The following is a 25,906-nucleotide window of genomic DNA, read 5'->3' on the forward strand; positions in this document are numbered from 1 at the left end:
CAAAAACTACATTAATGAAGCGGTAAGGTTGGCTGGTAATGTATGGTACTTTCACAGAATTCCAATGGGCCATTTTTTAAATGAAAGAGGCCCCCAAGTTGTCTGGGCAAACAGAAGCAGGGGATGAAGAAACTAAACACCTTTTCAACATTGCCCTTGTTTTACAGTCTACAAGATGCTGCCTTAACACAAGCGCTTGCCCCCGTTCTTGCGTCTTGCACATGACTTGAGGCGTTTGATTGTGGTAAAATGATTACTAGCACAGTCTTCTGGGGAAGCAGAAGTTTTGATTCTAGTTGAGTGGTACATGCACACATCTTCCAGGCTGTCAGTGTAACGCTGGAGATGAGGGGCCGAGCTGCCAAGTCCTTCACAGCACAGTAATTGGGGGACAGGAATTTAGATTCCAGAAGCACTACAGTTAGTTTAGCAAGAAGCCACCTCCAGGTTAATTATCAAGCTTCAATTTTAAGTCTTTCATCAGCGAGCACCATATTTTTAATTTTCTTCAATAGAAAGAAATGTTTTTAAGACTTAATGAGGCCGATGGAGTTGATGTGTATGCATATGCTTATAATGTTCTGCAGCTCATTAAAGGTACAAAATAGTATGTGATTCCTAACTGCTTCTCCATACTCCTGTACAGTTTAAAGAGGAACAGAGATAAATAGGTTATATTTTGAAATATTTATAGGTTATAGTGGCTGACAGGAGAGGCAGAGAATTCTCTATAGCCAAAAAAAACTTGACAGTTTTATTACATGGTAAAGACAGTAAGTAGAAGCATATGTGAAAAGACTGATGTGCTTTCTAGCCTTCTTCCATAAAATACAGCCCCCTCTACCCGGTATAATGCTATTTTATAACTTTTTTTTTTTTTTTTTTTTTCCTTCTAGTCTGTTAAACTGGGTGCTGTGCAAGCTATGACCGTGTGTGTAAAGTTGCTCCTTGCTTTCTGGAGTCTGGCTGTGGGTGCATTTTGTAAGCTTGCTGAAGCATTCACTAGTCTTGGGTCTGTCTCCACTGCACCTTCCATCTGTTTCTGGCCAGGTCTCCCTGTAGCATTCAGTGTGTTTCTTCTTGTGGATGGAAATTAAGGAGAACGAGTTAGAGCTTACACCTCTGTTGTTAATGTAACAGGTGTATTAACACACACTAAAGTTTATGAAAGGAAAACCTGTACGTACCTCCCAGTCAGGGTTTTGCTAACTCTCAAAAATCTAACAAACAGCATCTGTCTAAACCACAATGTTTCATTTCAGTCCAAACCAGTGCGTATGGAGGATTTGCTTCAGGGTGTATTCTCCCTTGGTCCCATCACACCTATTGAAGCCCTTTTCCTGCAGAGAAATTATCTTAACTATGCATTTTCTGATCTGAGATTTACTTTGCATTTCTCTCTCCTGCATGTGAGCAGGATCTTGTTGGCAGGACAGATTCAAACCTGATGAGGATGAGTCCTAGATTCTGTGCTTGTGGTAAAGCTTTTGCCAGGGCCTCATTCTTATATTCATGACCAAGAACATGTAAAGTGAATTACTTTATTATTTTGGGGAGTATAAAAAATACTTTCTTAACCTATTTGGGTGAGTGCAGTATAAGTGAATAATATAGCTATTAGTATTTTAATTTGTCAGTTGGTCGACATCCAGCCTTGCTAGGCTAATTTGTGTCTGGAAGTTTGCACCTGAAACTCATTTAGAAAGGGCAACTGTGGCACTTTCAGGTCTAGACATTGTTTTTTCTCATGCTGTTGCTACACAAGCCACAACACTTCCATCTTGTGTTGAGGAAGTCAAGCAATTTCAAGGAGTTCTCTGAGGATTTACTGCATATCTACAGTATTTCTGTCCTGCAGATGCTGTAGTAACCCATGTTTTCAGCAGTGTGAAGCTGACCATGAATGAAAAGGGCTGTTGTCTTAGACGTGTTTGATAAATCTGATTTTCCAAGGAAATAAGAGATCTTTGATTCACTTGTAATAGTGCCATTATATATTAAAGAAAAAAAAATAGTGTGGCCTTTCCTTCAAATAGTGTTAAAATAAATGCTCCTAAAAAATAAGTATATGTGTATGTATATATATTTATTTCAATGTGTGTAATAGTCCTGCTAACTCCTTTTCATGGAAATGTTCTTGCTGTAAGATCTTGACAATAACTGCTATTTTAAAGGCTCTACATTTTTGATTCAATTTTGTTGCCTTTATTTCTCTGATCTATGCAAAATCTCATTAAATTCACATATATTAACCTAATGAAATGAAAATTTAAACACTGCTTGTCACTTGTTGGGGGAAGGAAAAAAAGCTTGAAGTACTTCAGCATAGCATTAAACCAAAGGGTGCGTTCTGTAAAGAGTGTTTGAAATGCTCATTAAAAATATTAGAAAAGTTTCTATCTGAAACTTCAGCCCAATTTTATTTCTAACTAGGGAAAATTATAATGCTGGAATGATTTTGAAATTGTGCTTTCTGTTTGCTTTTCAAAGCCTTCATCTTCGTCTGGAGGCAGAATTCTCAATCAGGCTCTTCTACAAGTATATTTTAATTAGGGCCTCCGTAATTTATCGTAAACTCTCATTTCTTGCACTTTTATTTTTTAAGTTGAATGGAACTGGATCGTGCTGTCCAATGTGTTGCTTTGAAGGGAAGATGGTGAGATTTATTCTGTGTGTGCTGGCTGCGTTGCATGCAGTTGTGTTTAACGTTGCTGTAGAAAGAAAAGACCACATTTGTAGGAAAAGTATTGGTGCTATCACATTACTGTTAACACAGATGACTCTTTTCAGCTCCCTCCATTTAAAATCCCTGTCTCAGCTTCTTGCAACGATGTTTTAAAAGCTGCTACCAGTCAGTTTTCACTAACCATAAACACGATTGCAGTACACATGCAGATAAGAACTGCTTTTTTTTCAAATTCAGAGTATTTTAAGAGGATCTGGTTTCCTCCTGTACTATTGCCTGTTGCCAATAGACACATGGAGTGCAACACTGCTGTTGTCTTTTCTGCTTTCCTTGCTGCTTTTGTCACAGGCGTGTCTTGCACGCGTGTAGCGTTTCTGAAAGCCTCACCGACCTTCTGGCGCAGGAGCTGAGCATGCACACTTGTTAAAGACCGCCGAGTGGCTCATGTTTGGGAAGCTGGACATCCTGGGTGCAGGGGAAGCTTCTCCCTTCACTGGATCTGTGTGAGCTGGTCTTTGTCTGTAGGTGGCAGTGAGCATACGCTGTGCAACAGCCTTCCTGACACTGGGTCACAAAGTGAAAAACTACTTGCAGATTCCTATTTTCAGAGCTTTTCTTTTTCCGTGGTGTTTTTTTTTTTTTTTTTTTTAAATGAAATTCTGCAGGGCTTTAAAGATTGAATCTCTTTGTAAGTGTTGTTGACCTTTTAGCAATAAAACCTCTACTGATTTCTTCTCATTCCAAATGCTGATGTTTCATATCTGTTCTCTGAGCTAGCATTCATTTAGCTATAGCAGGGGTATATTTTAAAGCCTATTTTTTAAGTGGGGAGAGGTTATAAATGTAGCTTCCGTATTATTAAAACAGATAGAACATGCTAATTTTTCATTCCCTTCCCTTCTTGAAGTGTTTCTTTCTGCTCTTCAGTCGGCTTTTGAAATAGAAAGCTGTGTGAATGTCTGGTGCAAAGGTATCCTTTAAAGCCAAAAGGCTTGCTGCTGTTTCACTGGGGATCTGAAGCCCTAGGAAAAAAAAATAAAATATATAGCATGTGGAGAAACAGCAGGATGGCTGCTCCCTGGGCAGGTGAAGGCAGAAGTGCTCTGGAGGTGTGTGCTTGTGCTGGGGAGAAGAGATGGATGGCTGCAATGGAAGGGGAGCCTGGCCTGCAGAGAGGTGGTAGCCTGTGGCAAGGAGCAAAAGGAAACTTCTAGGACTACTGGAGAATGAAGTCAGGCTTGAGGACAAACTGTAAGGCAAGGGAAATAAGAGTCTGAGGGTTTGTCTCAGACTAAACCCTGCAAGTACCAGGAAAAGGTTGATTCAGGCTGACGTCACCAGTGTATTTTTCCAGTAAGGCTGCTTAACTCCCTTTCTAATAATATCTTTAGATGACAACATTTCTTCTTGTGAGCCTAGTAGGTATGTCGAAATACTACAGGTCTATGGATCCGTGTGCAGTAACGGTTCTTTGGTCTGGTATGGAGGAAGTCATGTCTAATGATTCCCAGTGGGAAAGCTGGAATGGGGGGAGAAATCCAATATGCTGGTGCATATTTAGTCTCTTTCATCTTGAATGGGAAATATGATCGGGACTGTGCTATTTCTGTCGTATGAGCAGGTTAATCTAGCTTTATTATTTGTATATTTTCTCCTGCTTTGCTATTTGCATTACTTAACTCTAGGCTCCAGATGGGACATTACTAATTTTCAGCTCTGGTCTTTGGAATGATTTCAGTCTCTAAAATGAGTGTGAATGAAATGAAAAAGCCCATAGAAAAGCCATGTTGTCTCTTTGTGGATCATGTGTGCCAGCACCACAAAGAGGGAGGGATTATCACTTTCTCTCCTGTCTCCTGAGAGGAAACTTTCTGCATGTCACCCATACTTGTATGATGATTTTTCTATTTTAAGGGACAAAATAGTGCCAGTGCAAATAGCTGGAGGGAGGGCTGAGGGGAAAACATGCTGGTACTTACTTTTCCTGTTCCTGGGCTTGAAACGGGAACTGGCAATAGGTAAAATAGAAAATTAAAAGGAGGGGAGACAGGAATACAGTTAAATGGTTAGTTTGGGATTAAGGACGCCAAAACTTGGTGCTGGTTCTGTCCCTGGCAGGGACATGGTGTATGTGTGTTACTTTGGTGGGGAGGAATAGGTGCACAAGCAGCTGCAGAAGGTGATAAGCGCAGTAAACTTTCATCTGCCCCCACCTCTGTAGATAGACATTCCCTTTAGCCCGGGCCCTCAAGATTTAGACAGGCTCTGACATCAAGATGACCATCTATTGAAAGGTTTGGTCCCTAATCCAAATTATTAGTTTGAGGTCCTTCAGTAGCTTGTGGAGAAAGGTAAACATCTCTGTGAGTGACACGAGTCCTACCTTCAAGCTACTATGGGTATGTGCTATTTTGTGCCTGCATTTCAGTTCCACCCCTGTAAAAGCATTTTTCTGTCTGAGGCATGCTGAGATAGGTATGTTGAATTGTGAAGAGCCTACGTGTTGGAGCAGAAGGGAACAGCGTACTGGGAAGTGAAGAAGTTGCATTTAAGCATTCTAAGGTCACTCTGGGGACTTCATCAGATAAACAATGCATCCAAAGCGATGGAAGTACAGGATGTGGAGCAAAAGCACTGAAAAATAAAAAACATACATGGGAGAAAAGCGCATGTAAAGAGCATTTCCAAGATGCTATTATTGAATGAGCATAAAAGGAAATGTCTTTCAGATGAGCAAAGGAAAATAGAAGTAGCAGAGTCTCAGTTACTCCAAGCCTGGGAAAGCAATTTGATATCCAAGAATTCAGATGAAATTTTGTGCCCCTTGGAGTCAGTTTGCCCATAGGAAGCCTGTAAAAGTAGGATTTCCCTCTCCACTCTAAAAGTCTGTTACATGTTACTGGAGACCTACATTCTTTCAAAAAAATACATCATTTTATAAACAGACGTATGCTTAATTATAAATAAATTAGATCCTAACTTTATAAAGCAAGCTGATAAACATGCCCCAGGCCAAGGGGACAAGGTTTCATACTTGAGGACCTTACCTATGTGGCTATTTTGGCTTTGATTCTGCAAGCTATTTATTTCATACCTAATCTGAAGCAGATGGGCTCTTCTGTTGAAGTCATTGCTTGCTGACCTGAAGTTTTCCACTGATGAACTGAGCTAGTATTAGATTAAATGTATGACATGAAGTTAGAAAAGTAATAAATTGAATTATGCAAGCTGAAAAGTTGTTTCTGGTCGTGTTAGAATCATAGAGTGTTTTGGATTGGAAGGGACCTTTACAGGCCATCTACTTCAACCCCCTGCAGTAAGCAGGGACACCTTCAACTAGATCAGGTGGCTCAGAGCTCAGTCCAACCTGACCTTGAATATTTCCAGGGATGGGGCATCTACTATGTCTCTGGGCAGGCTGTTCTAGTGTTTCACCACCCTCATTGGTAAAAAATTTCTTCCTTCTATCTAGTCTAAATCTACCCTCTTTTAGTTTAAAGCTGTTACCCCTTGTCCTATTGCTACAAGTCCTACTAAAAAGTCTGTCCCCTATAAATCCCCACTATAAAGTTTTTTTTCTGCTAAATGTCAGTCTGAAGAGACTTGAAAAATAGAAGAAAGAATATGAAGTCACCCACTAACTGATGTCTCTGGGCAGGCTGTTCTAGTGTTTCACCACCCTCATTGGTAAAAAATTTCTTCCTTCTATCTAGTCTAAATCTACCCTCTTTTAGTTTAAAGCTGTTACCCCTTGTCCTATTGCTACAAGTCCTACTAAAAAGTCTGTCCCCTATAAATCCCCACTATAAAGTTTTTTTTCTGCTAAATGTCAGTCTGAAGAGACTTGAAAAATAGAAGAAAGAATATGAAGTCACCCACTAACTGTTAGGTAGGATGCACTGGGGTTATGTGTTACAGTATACCTATGTGTGAGTGTTAATACAACAAAGGTAAACAGTAGACCAGGTTAACTGCTGGCCTGATCAACTGGATAATACTGAATTAGAGATCTAGGACCTACTCTATCCCTCTTGAAAGGTAATGGTGACATTTTCCTGATAGTGCAAGTGGCTTTTCTGATTGCTACACTTGACTGCAGAAATGACGGGATGACTCTGAACTATCTAAAGGTTAATTAAAAGAAGACAGAAAAATACCAAAGAAAGGCCAGATCTTCCCACCTTGTTCATGTGAAAACCCACTGAAGGTAATTTGAATTTTAAGTCTGTAAACTGAGTGGTGAAGGTGGTGTTAAACCAGAGAGCTCCGGGCTGATTTCAGTTGTGATCTTAAATCTTTTTTTAAATCTTCATTTAATGACTGCTGTTTGTGTGTATTTGTTAGCAAAGTTCTGACAGCCGGGTATAATATAAGACAAAATAGACTCAAAATTGTTGAACCCAAACTCTTACAGGTGGTGGTTCGATAAAATAAGGACACTGCCCAAGAGTGCAGGTAATATACCGGAATCATCTGACTCATTTTATGTGATAAATTTGACAGGGCTTGTGGCAGCCACATCTGTTTATGTGTTTCACTTCAGTTTTCTGACCAGAACTCATCAGCCAGATGTAGTGGTCACAGTCACAACCCACAGGTGTGTAAAGATGGTAACCACAGTGTTTTTGGGAAAACCACAGAGATCTGGGTTTCTGATAACTTCTTTATTACAAGTTACTACAAAACTATGATTAGTAAAAACATTTTGTGGGTATGTGTGTATATATATACACTACAAGTCACTAAAAAAACTACCACAAGGAAAGCAACTATACATATAGGAAGAGTAAAGCAAATATATGTCTATTACAAGTTAATACAGAATTCCAACTACAGAAGTAAATGAACCTTTACTTAATGTGGACCCATAAATGCATTATGGGAGGCATTCCAGTAAAATATCACACTACTCCCAGGGGTGGAGCTGACTAATAACAGAAGAGTGTCACTTGAAGATGACTTGCATCATGGAGGCTGGAGTCATGCAGGCATCCAGGTCTGGTCTGTCTGGGAGATGTTGTACAGAAAGGCCCCTTTTGAGTAGGTAGAGAGTTACTTTTTATACTTTTTTGATACAGAGACATAAGTGGGCACAGGGCATCAGTTCTTGGAATAGTTGACTCCTGTTCCCCCGGGATGCAAGTTTGTTGTCACGGTTTTTGTCCTGCATCCATCAAAGTTTCTTTGTCCTGCTAAGTCCTCCCCATCAAAGAGGTTTAGGGTGAGCTTATCAGGGGTGTCCTTTTCTGTCAGTATGTTTACTGGGTTACCTTGTGGCAGCTCAGTCACTAGGCATAGATCATCACAATATTAATAACAAGGTGATTGCAGAACTCCTGAAAGGAAGTTCTTCATCTAAAAAAAACCCAAAATGCTCAAAAAAGGTGCTTCTCAAACTTCCTTTGATTTGTTTTGTTCGTAAGGAGCTCTTCATGAAGTAAACAATCACTTCTGCTGTTTTCTCTTTCTCTCAACCTTGGCTCCCTCCTCTTCTGTCCAAGGGGATTAAAAACAAGTCAAGTAGTTTGACTACAATGTTATAAATGGTAGATTGTGTTCATTTTCATAGGTATGGTATTTACGGTTCACTGGTTGAAGAGTTTATGGCTCGGTTCAAAACCTTGAGAACGTAAAATTGATTGTTCCTTAATGTACTAAGGAGCTTATGATTTGGGACCTCTGGGACTTGCATCTGGTATCTAGAATGTTATATATTTAAAGTTTTCATAGTTAATGCATTTCAACCAATTCCTGTAATCCGTTTCATAAAAGCAGCAATTCATCTTATTCTTAACGTAGAATCTCTATTGATAATAGAGAGCTACAAAGTGGTATTTGAGCTTGTTACACTTTTGTAATAAACCTGGAGATAAAACCTAACCATCAACTGTTGGTGCTTGTGTACAAACACTGGGAAGACTTGTTTTCCAATAGCTACATAATGAAAGCAACAAGCAAACAACAAGTCAAGATCATAAATAAGTTACGCTATTACTTAATTAGTGTTTTCCTGTTCAATGGTTGGTGAATTTTGCATGTGATAGTAGGAGGCAACATTAGACCATCCTTAGAATCTATGGACCAGCCCTCATTCCTGTATAGTCTGGGTTTAGCAGAAGAGACAATTAAGCAAATATGACTTGTAATTTTGTGGTAACTATACATTTTTCAAAACTTCAAAATTATTTACATGACCAACTTTTAAAGCTGATGGAAGCACATAAGTTAGGTATCCTCCCATGAAACTTAAGCTATGAAATTATTTTGGTTTAGGATTTAAGAAGTTTCTGAAAATAGTTCTTGGAAAGATGGAGAAGCTGTAACATTGAGCTCTGAATGAGAGATGCTGCCATACTAGGCTTATGGGAAATGTAGTGGAAGGGAAAATAATGAATGGCATGCTGTTATACCGGAATGGAAAATGTATGGAAAGAAAAAATAGGCCACATTGATAGTGAAGAAACATTTTGTGTTAAAGCATAGTGGGGCAAAATTAGAAAGCAGACAGTGTAGAATCAGTACGGAGCGAAAAAGGTTCTAGGTTTAGAATTTAAAGTGATGAACAGCCTTATTCCTGCCAAGCTAACAAGGATGTTTATGCTAAACTTGATGTGTTGAGAGGGCTCAGTCAAACCTACACCTCTCTGGGTAGCTTATAGTTGCTGGTAAATTACTTTCCTAAAAAAATGTAGACTTTTATTTGGCAGAAATCAGTGTAAAGATGGGGCCTTTTACTTTAGATGACAATGGAAAAAAAAACTATGCTTGTCTTCAAGTGCAGCCATTATTAGTTGTTACAAGGTTGTTGACATTCTATATATTCAAGAACTTCAAATTTCAGTTTTGCCCCCTCTTTTTTTTTTTTTATTCATGCTTTAGACTGCATGCCCAGGAGTAGTAGTGAGGAACAGCAGGTGTGAGAACCAGAATATGATTTGTGTTATCTCCTTGTTTTGAATGGTTGTAATTAGCTTATTGCTGCTGAGAAAAATAGCTGGGTTCATTTGCTGTTACTCTCCTACTACTGGGTTAATGCTAGAGTTTCCTTTCCTTTTCATTGGTTTTTTGGGTCTTTTTTGTTTTGTAAGCTTCAAAATGAAGTGCTTTTTCCGCTCAGTTTTTTAGTGTGTATATGTTTTAAGAAATCTGCAGATCAGTTTTTCCAGTTATAATTGGTTTTGTTAGTATCATAGCCCAGTGATTTGCAACATGGCTTAGGTGTAAGTTATTAAAACTTTTCCAAGGTAGACATCCTTGCACAGAGAGCCAGCCAAGCCCAGAACCTGTGTTCCTCTAAGCAGACTGTTAAGCAAGAGGAGATGATCTACTGAGGGATTTAAATCAGCTGCTGTGATTGATGGAAGGGGTGAAGTAGGCTGTCACATTAAATCAGAACCAGAAACTTCATGAAGGGAGAATTCAGTTGTCTCTCTATAATCATTTGACCACTGCAGCTATCAGCTGGAGGAACCTGTGCAGGAATTTCAGAGATTCTCAAAGGAAATCAGAGGTGGCTTGAAGGGCGTTGTCTTTGGCACTGGTAGTTTTCAAAATGACCTGTAACATCTGTACAAAGCCTTTAGTTTTGGTACTAGTAAAGTTTGTGTCTCGTTTAGAGTTTGAAAAGCCTTTGTTTCAACTATAACATAACCCTGAGCAGGATGATGGTTTGCTCTTGAAGTGCTTAATTTCCAAATAAGCCAGAATAAATGGTCAGAAGCCTTCAGTTAAATTTCCAATTAAAAGTTGAAGGTCACACAATGTGATGCTGGGTGTTTTGTGGTTTGACAGTGCTTTGTCCAGTACAATTGGGAACATCTCAAGTAAACTGTGAAGTGGGTAGATGATATTTGAACTCCGACAAAGATGTAGGGTTTTTTTTTTGCCAGTGGTGAATCTGTAGAGCTGGCAGCAAAGGCAACTGGGTAGCATCCTCTCAGCTCTATAAGGATGATGGGAGAATGATCTGCATCACAGGAGCACTCTTGGAAACTTAGACCTAAGGCCATGATTTGAAAGAAAAATACATGAATTAAAACAGTGTCTGGGGGCAAAACAGCAGTCCAAGTGCCCAGCATGGCACATCCATCATAAGCATTCAGGACAAATGTATTTGACACTGGAAGTTTTGCTTGACTGGTGCTTTTTTGTTACTAGAATCCAAGCAAATGTTAATGTGTATAACTGAAAAGACAAGAAGATTCCCCAGGAGTATTCCTGCACTAACATTGTTAAGCAAGCCTGTAATGTTTTCTGATCTTTTTCTGCTAAAGAGCAGAGTGCTGAATAAATATCTTGAGAATCAATACATTTGTCCAGTATGTACCTATTTGGAGTCCATGATTAAGTAAACCTTGGTAATTCAGTACTTGGCGTGGTTTGTTTTTTTTCCACAAACAAACAAAAAACTCCTCTACTTTTCCTGGGGAATGTTATTGGTAGCAAAGTCATTTGGGCTTCTATGTCAGTTCTGAGCCAAGTTCTGAATATCCCTGAATGCTAGGGGGTAAATTTCTAAACTACATCATTACAGAAGAACTGTATGGAGAATATAATTTTTTTTTTTTTAATGCAAAGTGCTTGGGGAGTTTACCCCTGAGTATTCAAATTAGTCATTAATCAAAAAAGCAATTTGTTGGGCATTTGAAAATCATTACCAGTTTAAAGGACTTAGATTCTATTTCAAGGATTTCAGCGGGCAAAAAAACCTTCAGCTATCACTAGAGAATATCCAATCTACACAGCAATTTAAACACTGTATCTCCAACAACCATATGTGGCTTAATTTTCACAGCTTTTTGTAACCTATCTTATAATATTTATTCATAGCAGGGAAAAATAACCTTCAGTAAAACAAGTATGTTTAACGTATTGGACCTGGCACGTTTAAGCCAGTCTGCAGAGTTCCTCATAGTGCAGGTTGGCATGAAGCATCTTGCCATCCAGAAGTCTAATGGCAGCATCGAGCTGAGCTCATGTACACTTGTACAGGAGCTCCATGGGGAAAAATAAGTGGCACTGGTGCCAAACATAGTCTATAGTCATTTTCAGAACTTGTTACTTGCTCTCTCATGTGACAATAGTACTATGAGCTTGGTCCAGTATAACTTTACAGGAGATTTCAATTTGGTATTTAATAATCCTACCCTCAGAAAACTGGCAATTAATGAGCAGCCGTGAAATTTGCCATTCTTTGGTACGGATGTGTAAGTACTGGAGCACCTTGCCTTTGGGAAAAAATCCTTTACTGACGTGCTTTAGGAAAAGTTTTAGAATTAGCCTTGCTACAGAGGCATATAGCTGCGGAGTCCCAGATAGCGAGGAGGTGACATTTATAGTAACTTAAGTTTCAGAATTTTTAGTCTTAGTATTCAAAAAATACCTGTATACTGTTCCATTGTTTTACTAATCCATATAGGTTTTGTTATTTGGATACGTTTTCTTAGGATTATTTGCACTTGCTATATAAAAATGTGAATGTGTTTCAAAATGAATTGGAAGTGATTAGTCATATAAAACACTTTCCTATTTTCTCTTGTCTGTTGCAAAACACCCTCCTTCGTAGGAGAGCTTTTCTTTTCCTTGATGTAAGGCAATAAAAGGCATTTCATGTTTGTTTGTTCATTTTTCTTTTAATAAAATATATATTTTGTACTCAGTTCCTCATGGAATTTTTGTAAAGGGAATTTACTATTGCACATGTGATATTTATACATTTGCTCACATATATATTTTTTACATGTATATTTCAGGTGGCTTCTGTTTTATTTCTGTAAGGGCAGGCAACCATTCCTGAGAGTTATAAGGTGAGCAAAAAGAAACCTTTAGCCTTATCAACAAATATCTTGGTTTACTCTTAATTAAGGTCCACTAAGTTGGAGTTTGGGCCAGTCAATAAAAAGGAAGTATGTATGCATCTGCATTTCTACAAATGTGGTACAGATCAGATGCAAATTAAGAAATTTGATAGGTAAAAGATCAGGCAGGCAGAAAGCGTGATCTACTTGTAAAAGTGTAATAAATGCGATTCATAAACTCTATACCTTTGCCTTACAAGATTTAGACTGAGTTTAGTTACAGATGGATGGGAAATTTAGTAGGCAAATGTATGATATAAACCTATCTACTGTGAAGGAGCTGCAAATGGTTAATGCAAGGTCATACTGTTGGTAGTTATTCACGGACTTAACATGTTTTCTATTTTATAATAATTTTTATCTGAGAAGAATTTGTGTATTGATCCAGGGAGAAACTACAGCCTCTTTGTCTGCCGTATGACAAGTGCTGGAGTTACTCTGTGTGAATAGCTAAGTCCAGTTAACCCATCGGAGCTGGGGTGGAAGGAAAAGCCTTTGGGACACATGATGCAGGAGTTGGCCATTACCTTTTTGATTCTTAATCATAAATACTATTGTAGAGGTGTAGATTAACTCCTCTCTCTGTGCTCATCCTGTGGCTGCCTGACTGAGCTTCCTGCCTTTTATATCCTAGTAGAGGTCTGATCAAAATTATTACCTTTTTAACTGTGTAACTCCAACAAAGTCTATTCTTCACTTACTGACCTGTTAGAATAGCTCAGGACCTCCACTGTTTGAAAAATGTAGGGAAAAATTTGGAAGCTGATGTGTCTTCCTGAAGTAAAAGCTCAAATTTAATTAGGGGGAAGAAAAAAAACGAAAACAAAACAAACAAACAAAAACCACCCCAGCCTCTTCCTCCTCTTGCCAACTTGCACAAAACTGATAGGAGGAAGGTAGATCTTATTAAGGTGTTTTGAAATGTCCTGTCTTTTCTACCTTGTCTATATTATGGAATCATAGAACCATCCAGGTTGGAAGGGACCTTTAAGATCATCAAGTCCAATCATCAACCGAACTCTGATAAAAACCATCACTAAACCATGTCTCTAAGCTCTATGTCAACCCGTCTTTTAAATCCTTCCAGGGATGATGCCTCAACCCCTGCCCTGGGCAGCCCATTCCAAGGCTTAATAACCCTTTCAGAGTGAATGTTTTCCCCAACCTCCCTAAACCTCCCCTGGCAGAACTTGAGGCCATTTCCTCCTGTCCCATGGCCTGTTCCTTTGGAGAAGACACCGACCACTCCCTGGCGACACCTTCCTTTCAGGGAGTTGGAGAGAGTGAGGAGGTCTCCCCTCAGCCCCCTTTTCTCCAGGCTGAACACCCCCAGCTCCCTCAGCCTCTCCTCATAAGGTACGAGCAGACCTGGCCTGAGGCCACCACCTCCGTGCCTCACAAAGGAGACAAGCCTCAAGCATCACACACAGGGGGATGCTTAGGGACCAGGCACTCGACAGGCCTCCATTAGCAGCACACATCACCCACTACAACATCTCAGGTTTGTCTGCCTTTGTTTGTGCTTTATTTCACCCCCCCAGAGCCAACCCTGGGTGAGGCGAAGGAGGAGGCCTGGCTTCCGCCTTGACGCCCCGGGCCCACCCTCATATTGGCGGGAAAAAAAAAAACATTTCAGATGGTGTCTTATAGACTTACAGATTTGTAGATCAGAAGCTTTTACAGAAATAATGATGATATTGCACACAATTTATGAACAAAAATATAGACAGTCCTGAAAAGTTGTTATCAACCCCCTCTGCTGAAATTCCTGTCAGTTTTCCTCTTAATTTCTCTGCAGAAATTCTACAGAAGAATATTTTCTGCTGGGAAATATGCCTTTTAATTTCAGTTTGCACAGGGTCATGGCCTTTGTAGGAAAGGCTGTGATTGTACAACACATGCCTGAGTTCCACAGTGTGTCTTTTAAAATATGCCTTTAAAACATACAGCGTGGTAAGCAAAGGGCAGAGTTGAACCAAGAGACTCCACTGGCACATAAAATGCAATACCATCCCTTTCCTTATCAGATAAATTGCTACCAGGTCTACAGTTGCTTCATCCACCCTCATTGCCCTGTGAAAGGAGAAAAATTATTCAGTTGAGAAACAGATAAATGCTACTGTGCCACAATGTCTTTAAAACTATTCAGCATTTATAGTTTTCTGGAGCTTGCCGATTTCCAAAGCTTAACCCAAATTATCAGTATAAAGGAAAACAAATGTAGTGAAGGAAAAGCCAATAGATCTTCACAGGCAACAATGTGGTTAGTTAAAAAGTTAAAAACATTATTCAGGAGCATAATGAAAAAAAAAAATGTTTCAGGCAATTAAAGTTTTGTGTTGGGTTCAGGGAAAACTTGGGGAAATCTTTGGTCTTGTGCCTACTGTCTTTAAAGAATTAGTAATCAAAGTCTGTAGATAGTTATTTTGCGTTCTCATTCCTTTTAGATCTTCAGTTTTCTAAATGCTTATTTCAGTTAGTGTAGTAATATTTTGCTAATCATCCAGCAACCGATTTAAAAATTTTTAATTGGTTCTAATGGCATCAGTTTTGCCAATGCTTTGGACCTGAATATTAGTTTTATTTCTTGGCTCAATTGCCAAATCTGCCTTTGAGGTCCTTGGTCTCCCTAATGCAAATAAATGCAATTTTGAGTGGCTCTGTAGAAGTATGAAAGAACTCCAGGACATCCTTTAATAGATCGTCAGTAGGACTGATGTGCAATGACAAAGAAATCAAGTCTCTTCAGGGAAAGAAACAAAACAGTCATGTCAAATGTTTTTTGTCTTTTTTGTAGAATTTAAAAATAAACTTTCTGACCATCATGCGTGAATGCTTGATCTCCTTAGAGTGGTTCTGACATTTGGAGGAAAGCTGTAGTGCTGCTCTTATCTATTGTATTTGACACACTGTATGTTTAGAATACAGAGTTAGTTAAGAATTCTGTGGAGAAAAGGTTTTATAGAGACATGTATATGTGTGAATAAGAGCAGGTTCTACCATTACAGTAAAGTCTTAAGACTGTACATCTTTCCTGTTCAAATTGATTTCCAAGAACAGTATCGTGGAACAACGTTGAGCTCTGGAAATGGAGAATTCTCCAGTAATTTAACATGTTTTGAGGGAATGGCTAAATTCCAGCATGAAGCTGATGTGAATTTCATTTGGATTCGTGACTTTTGGTTTTTGTAGAACTTGTTTGGGTGTGCGAGCTCCTAAATAGGATGCATCTTTGCTGAAATTCCAAGTAAGTGGATGTATAGTGGGGAATGAGTTTGTAAAGGATTTATTTCTATGACCAACTAACTTAGCATACTACTTTTTAGTACTGTCTGAGTACAAGCACAGTTGCTTGCAATCGGAATGCACCCTGTTCCTCATGGGTTCCCTCACCCTGTCCTGCCTTGGAGAGTGTGGGAAACTTTGTGCAGCCTTACAGATGAACGAGGCAGCCTGACAGCTGAATCCCAAACCATCAGCAGATAGAGTAATGATTTTCCCATTCTATTCCATCTGGCTCTGGATTTACAGCCAAAACTTTCTCCATATGCTACTCTACTGACTTAAATGTGAGTGAACATGTGGATCCAGTTGTGGAATCTGGGAGGGTCATGATCAAGTTTATGAACTGGAGCAATTGCAGAGCTGGTGGATTTTGTGCTTTTGAATTACATGGTTCTGGCAGGGGACTGGACTTAGCAGTTGGGAAAGGCTTGTTAAAAACTGTGCCCTGATGTGTGATGAGATATTCAGAAGTCAGAGCTTTATAACCTAATAAGGAAACGAACTAGAGCATATACAACTGCAATATTTGAAATGCTATCCTGTCTCTTATGAAAGAATAACAAGTTTTAAGATGTGGTTGAAAGCCAGTGTATACAAAGCAAGTAGGTAGTTTGATTGGTTTGCAAAATAGAGAGTTTAGTCTCTGCTGTACGTGTACTGAAAAATTAAATTTATTAATAGCAGTAGAAAGAGAGTTTAGTCTCTGCTGTATGTGTACTGAAAAATTAAATTTATTAATAGCATAACTCCAAAAAAAGTAAGTGTAATGGTACCAGGGATGAACTGACTTGTATAACCTAAATTCACAGTCAAAATTTACTGGTGGCTCTTTCAGTCCCTAGTGGAACTGTTTTTCTAGTTACTGTTTGTTTCAGAAGGTAATAGATACAGCAGAGGAGTGATCTATTAAATGCTACCTTCAGGAAACACTGGTAGCTTTAATTAGCCTCAAAATGCAGCTGTAACTCTGTGCCAGAACCCTAATGCTTTCAGGGGTAAAAGAAGGTTGAAAGAGTTGGTTTGTTTTCTTACCTTTATGTTCTCACCAGTAAAGCTGGATTTTACTTTTAGTGAAAATGTGTATGAAAGTTATGTATAACTAACATATTGAAATTTTGGCTTCAGAATTGTTCTGATGTGTTGGACACAGCAGTAGTTTTCAGAAACTGCCTAACTGGCTTTTCTTGTGGTTTGTGCACACATCAGATACGGAAAAAAAAGAAGATCCTAAAACTTTCTAGAAATGTTAATTTCCCAGAGTGGTGAAAAAGGGACATGGGGAATGTCTGGCAAAGTCCATGTATGGTTTCAACCTCGGGATGACGTTATACCCATGGCAGAGCATAACAGTTGTTTTGTTGAACAACGCAGAAAATTAGTTTATAGTGTCTCTAATGTTTAATTTTATAACATAATGATAGTACAAGTTTTTGATGGTTGCTGTAAGATATTGACTTCTGTGGGAGGTTGCTCAGCAGAGCTTTTAGGTGTAGCTGCGATCAGAACCTACTATTCTCCCAGCAGGTGTCAGTTAAAGCTCAATTAAACTTTCAGGAAGAGAGGTTGCTCAGTTCAAAGATCGAATTTTGAATCAAAACAACACACATGAAGAGGAAGGACTGAGAGAATGTGTAGGCATTTAGAACAGCCAAAAGTCTGGTCTTTGACTCAAAACTTGGATGCTGGATGTGTAGAATTCAGTATCCTGCATTTAGAGGTGCCTGTTAAAGAGGCACATTCATTTCTGTGCTGGATCTTTATCAGTGGAGGAAGAGAAAATTTTAAAGGTAATCACTTTTTTGGGGAAAAAATAGAATGCTTGAAATATGATATTTTCCAAGATTAAAAAAATAAAAGAAAGACATTCCCATTCAGCTGTATACAGTAATTTGTAAGCCTGAGCCCATATACAGTGGACACTGAACAGGCTTCTCACAACCTGAAACTTGTAAGTACATATGTATTTCATATACAAGGAAGATGATTTAATTATTTGTAATCCAGTTCTCTAACAGTTACCTGACTTGTCTCACTGTTTGACTTGCATCAACAAGCAGGTGAGGTTTACACCAAAATCTTCACTGTCCTCAAACTTACTGCTTAGCACACCTAGGTGTCCTGAACCACATGTCCCAGTGTTTCCAATCCCATTACATGTGCAGTAAAGAAGGGGCAAGGTGGGCAGGGCTGATTCAGAACCTAGTTGGGTGCATAACTTCCTGATGGGGGAAAGAAACTGTGAAGCCACACTGGAGCAGTGCCACGATATATGGACACGTGCCACCTGACTTTACATCTGTTGGAAATTTCCTTTCGCTAATTGACTACGGTTTGTTTGTACAATGGAAGTGTCCACCTGACTGTATGTGGTTCTGTCCTGCTCAGTGTGGTTCCAGTGCTAAATAAAGCAGTTTCATTGGAAACTCCAGAGTATAATTTTTTTTTATATTAGGAGAGAGCCTTCACCTCAGACCTTGTTTCTTGCCATGATGGGCTCAGAAACAGGTGTCTGGAGCTGCAGTGCTAAGAGCTGTCACAGACAGTCAGTGGAGACCTGAACTTCTTGCCACTAAGAGGCCGGGTGTAAAGCTGCCAAGCTGCCTGACAAAATTAGGTTTTTGATGGCTCCCAATGGCACAGTTAAATTAGGACATTGCAGTTCCTTGAGAATCAAATAACTTTTAAAAACAAATCGCGTATGTGGTGTTGCAGAAAAAGGAATGGTGAAGAGGTGCTTGTCTTGCTTCTCCACGTTTTTAAATGAAAGCTGCAGTGTAAAATGATGCAGGGGGTTTATGCCTATTTGCACAAATACATGCATATTTATGTCACACATTTCCCTGAAGTGTACCAGAGGCAAAGTGAACATTGAAATCTAACTCTTCCTTTTGCATAAATGTCTAAACTCTGTCTTATTCTTCTTGAGTTTCTCTTTTTCTGTATCTTAAATGCATAAAGGATCCAAAGAAAGCATCAGGATATTTTTACTCTAATGGCAGTTTTAAACATGAATATTGCACTGGTCTCTATGAAGCTTCATTATACGAACATTTTTATTGTTGATCCGATTTTGAAGCCCTTACTCCATTTTTATGTAGTCCTTCTTCAGGTTAAACATCCTTTCTATTAAACGTGACTATTTACATGTCTGTAAGTTTATTAAATAGAATAAATTGTTCATGATCTGACCTATAAATAAATATTTATTCATGATAAGATACTAAGCCATTGTGTGACTTGGGGAAAAATAACTCTGCCTCCCTGTATTTCCTGACAGCTGTGAAACAATTCTACTTCAAAAGTCACAGGATTTGAATTTCAAAATAACTTACAAGCTGGGAGTAGAGCTTTAATGTTTTTAAAACATTAGCAGGGAATGAAGTGAGAAAGAGCCTGGAAATGATTCTAGGAAGTGTCAGGAGAATAGTAATTTTCATTTGTACAGGACTTTAAAATCTTGACGTTCTTTTAGAAAAGTTGGAATGAACACCTTAGTTCTCTTGGAACAAAATGGAGAAGAAAAACCCAACCCCAGTACTCCTCAGAGACCCACACATTAAGTCTGGCACCGGTTTTGGCAGCAGAGCCAAAGCATGTACGTTAGGAGTGTGAAAGGATCCTTTCAGAGATTACAGGGAAGAGTTTTCCATACTTGAGCTGTTACTGCACCCCAGATGACAAGTCACAAGGAGAAATGAGTCCATTGCTTTGAAACTGGTTACTGCATAGAAGTCAGCTTGAATCAGTATATACGAACTGGCTTTAGAAGTTGTAGCAAATAATTGCTTTTGTTTAGTCCTATGGGTAACCTCCCTTTCCCTATTAAACATGACCTTCTACATAGCTGTGACCATGTGTCATAAAGGCCCAGGAGGAGGATAGTACGCTTGGTAAAGCATGTTATGAATGTCAGGAATATATCATGTGGGATGGTAAGAAATTGAGGAACCCAGTCTTGCCTTGGTATTAATCTGTGCTCCTTGGAAAGCTGACAAAAGATGTAAGGGACAGGCAGGACAGTTTTGCTGGTTAAAAAGAATGAGTAGGTGGAACTGTAAACCATTAGCCAGATGCTAACCCAATGAATGGCTACTCTGTGACTCTGTTAAGTAAGAATTAAAAACTAAAAATATAATTAGGCTTGTCAGTATGGAATCTCTTCTCAGTCAAATCTGCTTTTGTTTTGTTTTCAGTAGAGTTAGAGGTCTTGTTGATAAAGACAGCTGTGTCAATATTAGATGCTTTGATTTCTCTGAGGCATTTAATTTAGTACCACATAACATTTCAATTTAAAAACACTGCATTATGTAGCATTAACAGGCTACAGAGCAGATGGATTAGAAACTGGCTCACTGACAGGTATCAAAATGAAGTTGCTAATGGGGAGAGATCAATGAGAAATGCCATTTTTGCAATGGTCTCCTGGGGGCCAGCGCTACTTCATATTTTGATCGTTGATCCAGACATTGATGTAAAATCCTTACTGGTGAAATTTTCAGATGACTTAAAGGTCTGTGAAGTAGCAAATAACAGAAACAAGTAATTAGAGTAATCTGAATCGTGCCATGAGATATTCAGTCGTGATGGGTTAATGCTGCAGTGGTACTGGGGTGCCGTGTTACTGCTGTGATTGCAGATGGATGTGTCAACCAAACATCATGACAGTAGCCACATATCTGACCTGCTGTGGAGTTGTCTAACCCTGTTGTATCCATCCTCTCTTTTCCAGCAGTTCTCCCTTCCCTCTCCAGCAAAATTTAGTCTGAAGCTTCTCCGTGTAAGGAATATGTGGGTCATAGGAAGGAAAAAGGTTAAAGATGATGTTCTGGTGCAGCAGTTCCTACAAATAAAGTCAAGTAAAAGATATGCACTTCACACCAGGCAGTGAAGTTCTCCGAGGCAAATTAAGTCAGATCAGCTGGAGAAAAAGAGTTTGGTTTGGGGTGGTTTTTTTGTTGTTGTTGTTGTTGTTGTTTTGTTGTTTTTTTTCTTCTTCTCTCGTGTGTGAAAAGTCAGTGCCTCCTTTCCTCAGAGCTTCTTGGTAACAGCCTGCTGGAATGTGCTGTATACTGTTATTTGCATTTTTTACATGACTACTAGACTTATGTTAGAATTGGAGAAAAGTGGTTATTGGAAGGAGCTATTTAGTCCAACCTCTTGCCCGAGATGGGGAAACTTCAAAACTAGATCAGATTGCTCAGAGCTTCAGATCAGGTTGCCCAGTTGAGCTTCAAAAATTTCAAAGGTTCAGTTCTAATCTTCTCTGGTAAACCTGTTCTAGTGTTTGGACCACTCCATTGAAGACTTTTTTTAATTTTCCTTATGCTCAAAGGAAATTTTGTATCTTGCAGCTCTTGCTTCTTGTCCTTTCACTGTGTGTATGTGTATGAGAAGTATGTGAACTGCTGGAACTATTTATCAGCTATAGTAGATACAAACACTTTAGTTCCTTGTTAAGATTTCAGACAGTTGTAGAAGTGTACAGTTAGGTCCCTAGTTGTTTAGTGCTAAATGCATTAAGAATTTAGAAAGGGAAAACTGTTCCTAGACATATATTTATATCCACTGAAAATTTTACCTCAGTGCATTTGTAATTTGCAGTTGTTCTAAACGGACTCAAAAGGAAGAAAATAATATTTCTAAGTTTTCCTTTGTCTTATTGTTACTATTTTTTTTCATCTATGCAACGATAAATTCCATAGTCATAGGGTGTGCTGATGTTTTCCATAGTGTGTGGGGTTTATTTCATAGATGTTTACTCAAGGCACAGTTCTTTATGATTGCTTAACTGTCTTGAGTAATTTTTTTGCTTGTCTTCTTATGTCAGCAATGAGACATCAATCTAGCTGGATAGGTACTCTGGGTGTTATAGCCATTAATTTGAATGGGACCCTGATGTGTGTGTGTGTGTATATCTTTTTAATGCTTGAATATATTAATATTTGTTAGCATACTTCAACATCTACACTTCTAATTCTGATAGCTTCTGATAGCACTATTGGTACTTCTCACTGATTTGATTATTATCTAAAATAAATAGTAACCCCTAAACTACTTTTATTTCAGCAGTGGAATTGCCCCTATCTACATTCATGCTCTCTACAATTTTCATAATATGCATAGAAGCAGCACCTCTCACTCCCTGCCCCCCACAAGAAGTAATTTCATCAGCTCATCTAACTGTTTTTCCCTCCAAACCCTAGTTAAAGATCTTTCTATACCTGAGTATTTCTGAACCAGTTATAAATGCATTGGGCAGGAAACAAAGCTATGCTTCTCAGCCTTTCATCAGCTTTGATTCAGAAACATGGTATTTCATATATAAGAAATCAGCTAAGAATAATTGGAAATTTAAAAAGCTACAGAAATTGATAATTTGATCCTGAAAACAAGTGTCATAGTTGCTGTCCTAGTGTTTCCTTTGATTTTGAAATTGCCATTGGTATTATGAGAAATGGGATTTTTCAGAAAGGAGGAACTGGGAAATTGTAGTACGAAAAACTGACCAAGTCAGACACAAAACTGCTTTGCCAGAGTTTATTCCGTGCATTACATGAAACTCCATTTCAAGTGAGCCATATTACTGGACTTAGTTTTTCAATTTTGTGCCTAAAACTGTTCCCTTTCTGTAGTTTAAACCATGTTTTGCTACAGTTAAATCTAGCCTGATCATTATTTCAGACAATACAGTTAAAAATAAAATTGTTTCGTATGAAAGCAAGGTACTGAATAGTTATCTTCTGCTTTTAACTATGTTAATACAAGTATATATATATACACTCAGTTGAACCCCAGAGAAAGCAACATAAATCTCTAGAAACCTCTAGACTTTGACTTTAGAGTTCTTAAATACAAAAAGCTGAAGTGTGTTTGAGTGAAACAGTATTTTTGGCCAGCTGTGTATGCAACTTGTATTTTATTCAGCTTTAGAAGGGTACAGCAATAAAAGTGCTTAAGTATCACTTAAGAATATGGCACTGTGAAAAAGAAGATTATAATATTTTTTTAAGTTCTTGTGGATCTCTTCCAACTTGGGCTATTCTATGACTTTCATTTTCTTTTGTTAATTCAGGAGTTATGACAAAGAACTGTTATAATCAGTGAAATCTTAGTTGGATGCATCCTTTCTAATTTCATATTACACAATTTTTTTGGATCCAGATTATGGAGTTAGGTCCTGAAAGTTCTAGTTAAGAAATATTTAGGAGGCGAAGGCATGGATGTAACCCCGAGCTTGCTTTTATGCTGGTAATTGTACAAAGGACAGAAATAGCACAGATACTAACAGTAATAATAAATGTTCATCGGAACTGGTTTTCAAAGGCAAATACAGTTTTAGCTATTTGTTTAGCTGAAAAATCCTTCCAGTGAAAAATATGGACTTGTCAAGAAACCAAACACCCTTTTCTTAAATGTTTTGATTTTATACTTAAAATGGGCAGGTATCCGTGAAAAAATCTTCAAGATGTTTATGGGGAACTATTGAGCTTCTACCTTCTTCCACTTCGCTGCCAATTCAAATGACTGCGAGTTCTCCATGCAGACTATGTTTTAGATTAGGTTGACCAAAAGGTAGGAGTCCTGGGTGAATGTCCTCCTCCAGCTGGGAAGCTGCACCCAAGGGTGAACAGGAGAAAGTGGGAAAGTCAAATGCTACAGTCAATGGGAGTTACTAGGGTACCATACCAACTTTTAGAATAAAAAGATTAACTGAATTACTTGTAGGATGAAAATGTTTATAAAGCCAGCCCTCTCTTTCTATTAACTCTAGTTAGTAGGCTTGGAAGTGGGAAGGTAATTGTAATGTGCCCATTTATATTTATAAATATGTTTATATTGCTTTAGTTTCTCCTGTTAATAAGAAGTAAAGCACTTTTTAAAAATAACTGTGATTTTAAATTGTGACTCCTTGGACATACATCATTTTTACAGATAGCTTTTAAATTATTTTACTGCAATTTTGACATATCTCATTCTAGCTGACTTTTTTTCATCATCTTTCATTTGTCTTACTCAGAATTTAATTGGCAGGGAGAATTTTTATTGGATAGATGAAGTATTTTTAAAATTTGACCTGTTTGACATTTGTCAATTTGTTATTCACACTTTAAATCTTGCCCTAAACTGATAAAATTATTTGTGTCCCGCATGGGAAAGGATTTTATGCAATTGAAACACATTCTTTGTGAGTAGACAGTTGTTTTGGCTTTCTTTTTAATGCTGTAGGATATCTAGTCGGATTATTAGATGTCTCTGGGTGAGGAAAAGACTATATTTGAATGGCTGCTTCTTTTAATCCAAATAATCCTGGTCTCTAAAGAGGTTAAAATAAACATATATAGTTCCTTCCTATTGCTTATGCTTCGGTGGCTTGGTTAGTTAGACTACATGCCATCTCTGATTTATAAAGAGCACACCAGAAAACAAACTAAAACTCTGAAAAAGCTAATTAAAGCAATAACTGTTAACTGAGAGAGAAACACAGACTGGGTCAGAAATGGATTATTGTTCACATAAGAGATAACCCAAGATAGTATTTCCAAACCTATGCAAGTTGTTGTATTGACGTGCTTGCACAGCCCCAGTGAAATTCTAAGCTGGGTAATTTGCTTGAGGAGCAAATTCCATGTTAAATAACTGTGCATTATAAGTGTCGATGAGAACTGCTCATTTGTGAGATACAACAAGCAGATATCATCTTGTAATTGATTGTGTTTATGCTGCTAAAACACGAAATTCATCTAATCTGTTTTGTGGCCTCAGTAAACACTGGTGGAAGAAATAGGCAAAGGGGAAGGCTATAAAAATTTGTTTTAAAACAGTAAGCATTGTCCGTACTGATGATGAGCCTCACATGTAAATGCTATATAGTTAATTTACATCCCTCTTTTATTCTAAGTGCTCAGCTTCTTAATTTGGCCTCTCCTAGGCAAAGAAACTTTTTCTTGTGCACACAAATGATCTCAGTGTTAATGTAGCTCAGATGATGACACTTTTTTCTTGTGAGACGCTAATTTGTTGCCTAATGTGTCATTAAGGAAGTTTCAACACTTAAGTAACATAAATTCTTTAAGAGCTGCTACAGTGGTGTGCATACATAACGTCATAGCTCTCTACACATATTACTGCTGCCTTCAAATAATTGGTACTGGTTTTTGCTGCTCTTAATACCTCAAGGAGTACCTTGCTTTGAAAGTAGCTGTCAAGTGCTTCATCACATCAGTAAGTCTTACAGTCTCAACGGGCAAGTTCTGTCTGAATTAGTCTGTGGTCCTGCTTCAACTCTTGTTTATTTTTTGCCAATTGTTTATTTAAGGTACCACAAATATTATAGAGTTCAAGCCATGATAAAATAAAAATGCATATAGGATATCTGCATTTAGAGGAATTAAATAACTTCAGCTATTTGACACTTAATAACTTTCAATGAAAACAACAAAAATTTTGCATTACGTACCCCCAGCCCAGTGGGCTAAGGCATGAAATATAACTTGAGCATGATATTTTTCTTATTAGCTTTCTCTGAAATGAGTCAGATTCTGCACAAGTTCACAAATTATTTTAGCTTTAAAGATACTTTGTGAAAAGTTCTGTTTAGAAAAACTTGTCCGCTGCCAAAAAAAAACAAACCTAAGGTAACTGGAACCTGTATCTAGATCTCTTAATATTTTAGCTAGCTCTCCATTAAACAAAACAAAACCCCATACCAAAACAGAATGCACAGAGGGTTCAACCCAAAGTCAGTCCTTGAACAGACCAAATAGTTTGCTGAAGAAAAGACAGTTTCTAAGTATGAGGTATTGATTATAAGATGTATTTTCATTTACTTAAAACAACCAGAAAAATCTATTCCTAGAAATGGAATGGTCTTGTGCTCTATCATTAGCTCTATCATTATTACTCCTGGACAGTTAACTTTTAAGGTATCTTGGGTTTCAAATTAAATGTCAAAAGTCATTTGGCATCGAAAATGTCTCTGCCTAATGCAGAAAGCAAATAACTCTATATGGCATATTTTCCATTTGCAATTCCTGTAACAGTGCCAGGAATGGTAATGTATCACAATTGCTTTTCTGGC

Source organism: Calidris pugnax, unplaced genomic scaffold (assembly GCF_001431845.1).
Source record: "Calidris pugnax isolate Ruff unplaced genomic scaffold, ASM143184v1 scaffold42, whole genome shotgun sequence".
Taxonomy (NCBI): domain Eukaryota; kingdom Metazoa; phylum Chordata; class Aves; order Charadriiformes; family Scolopacidae; genus Calidris; species Calidris pugnax.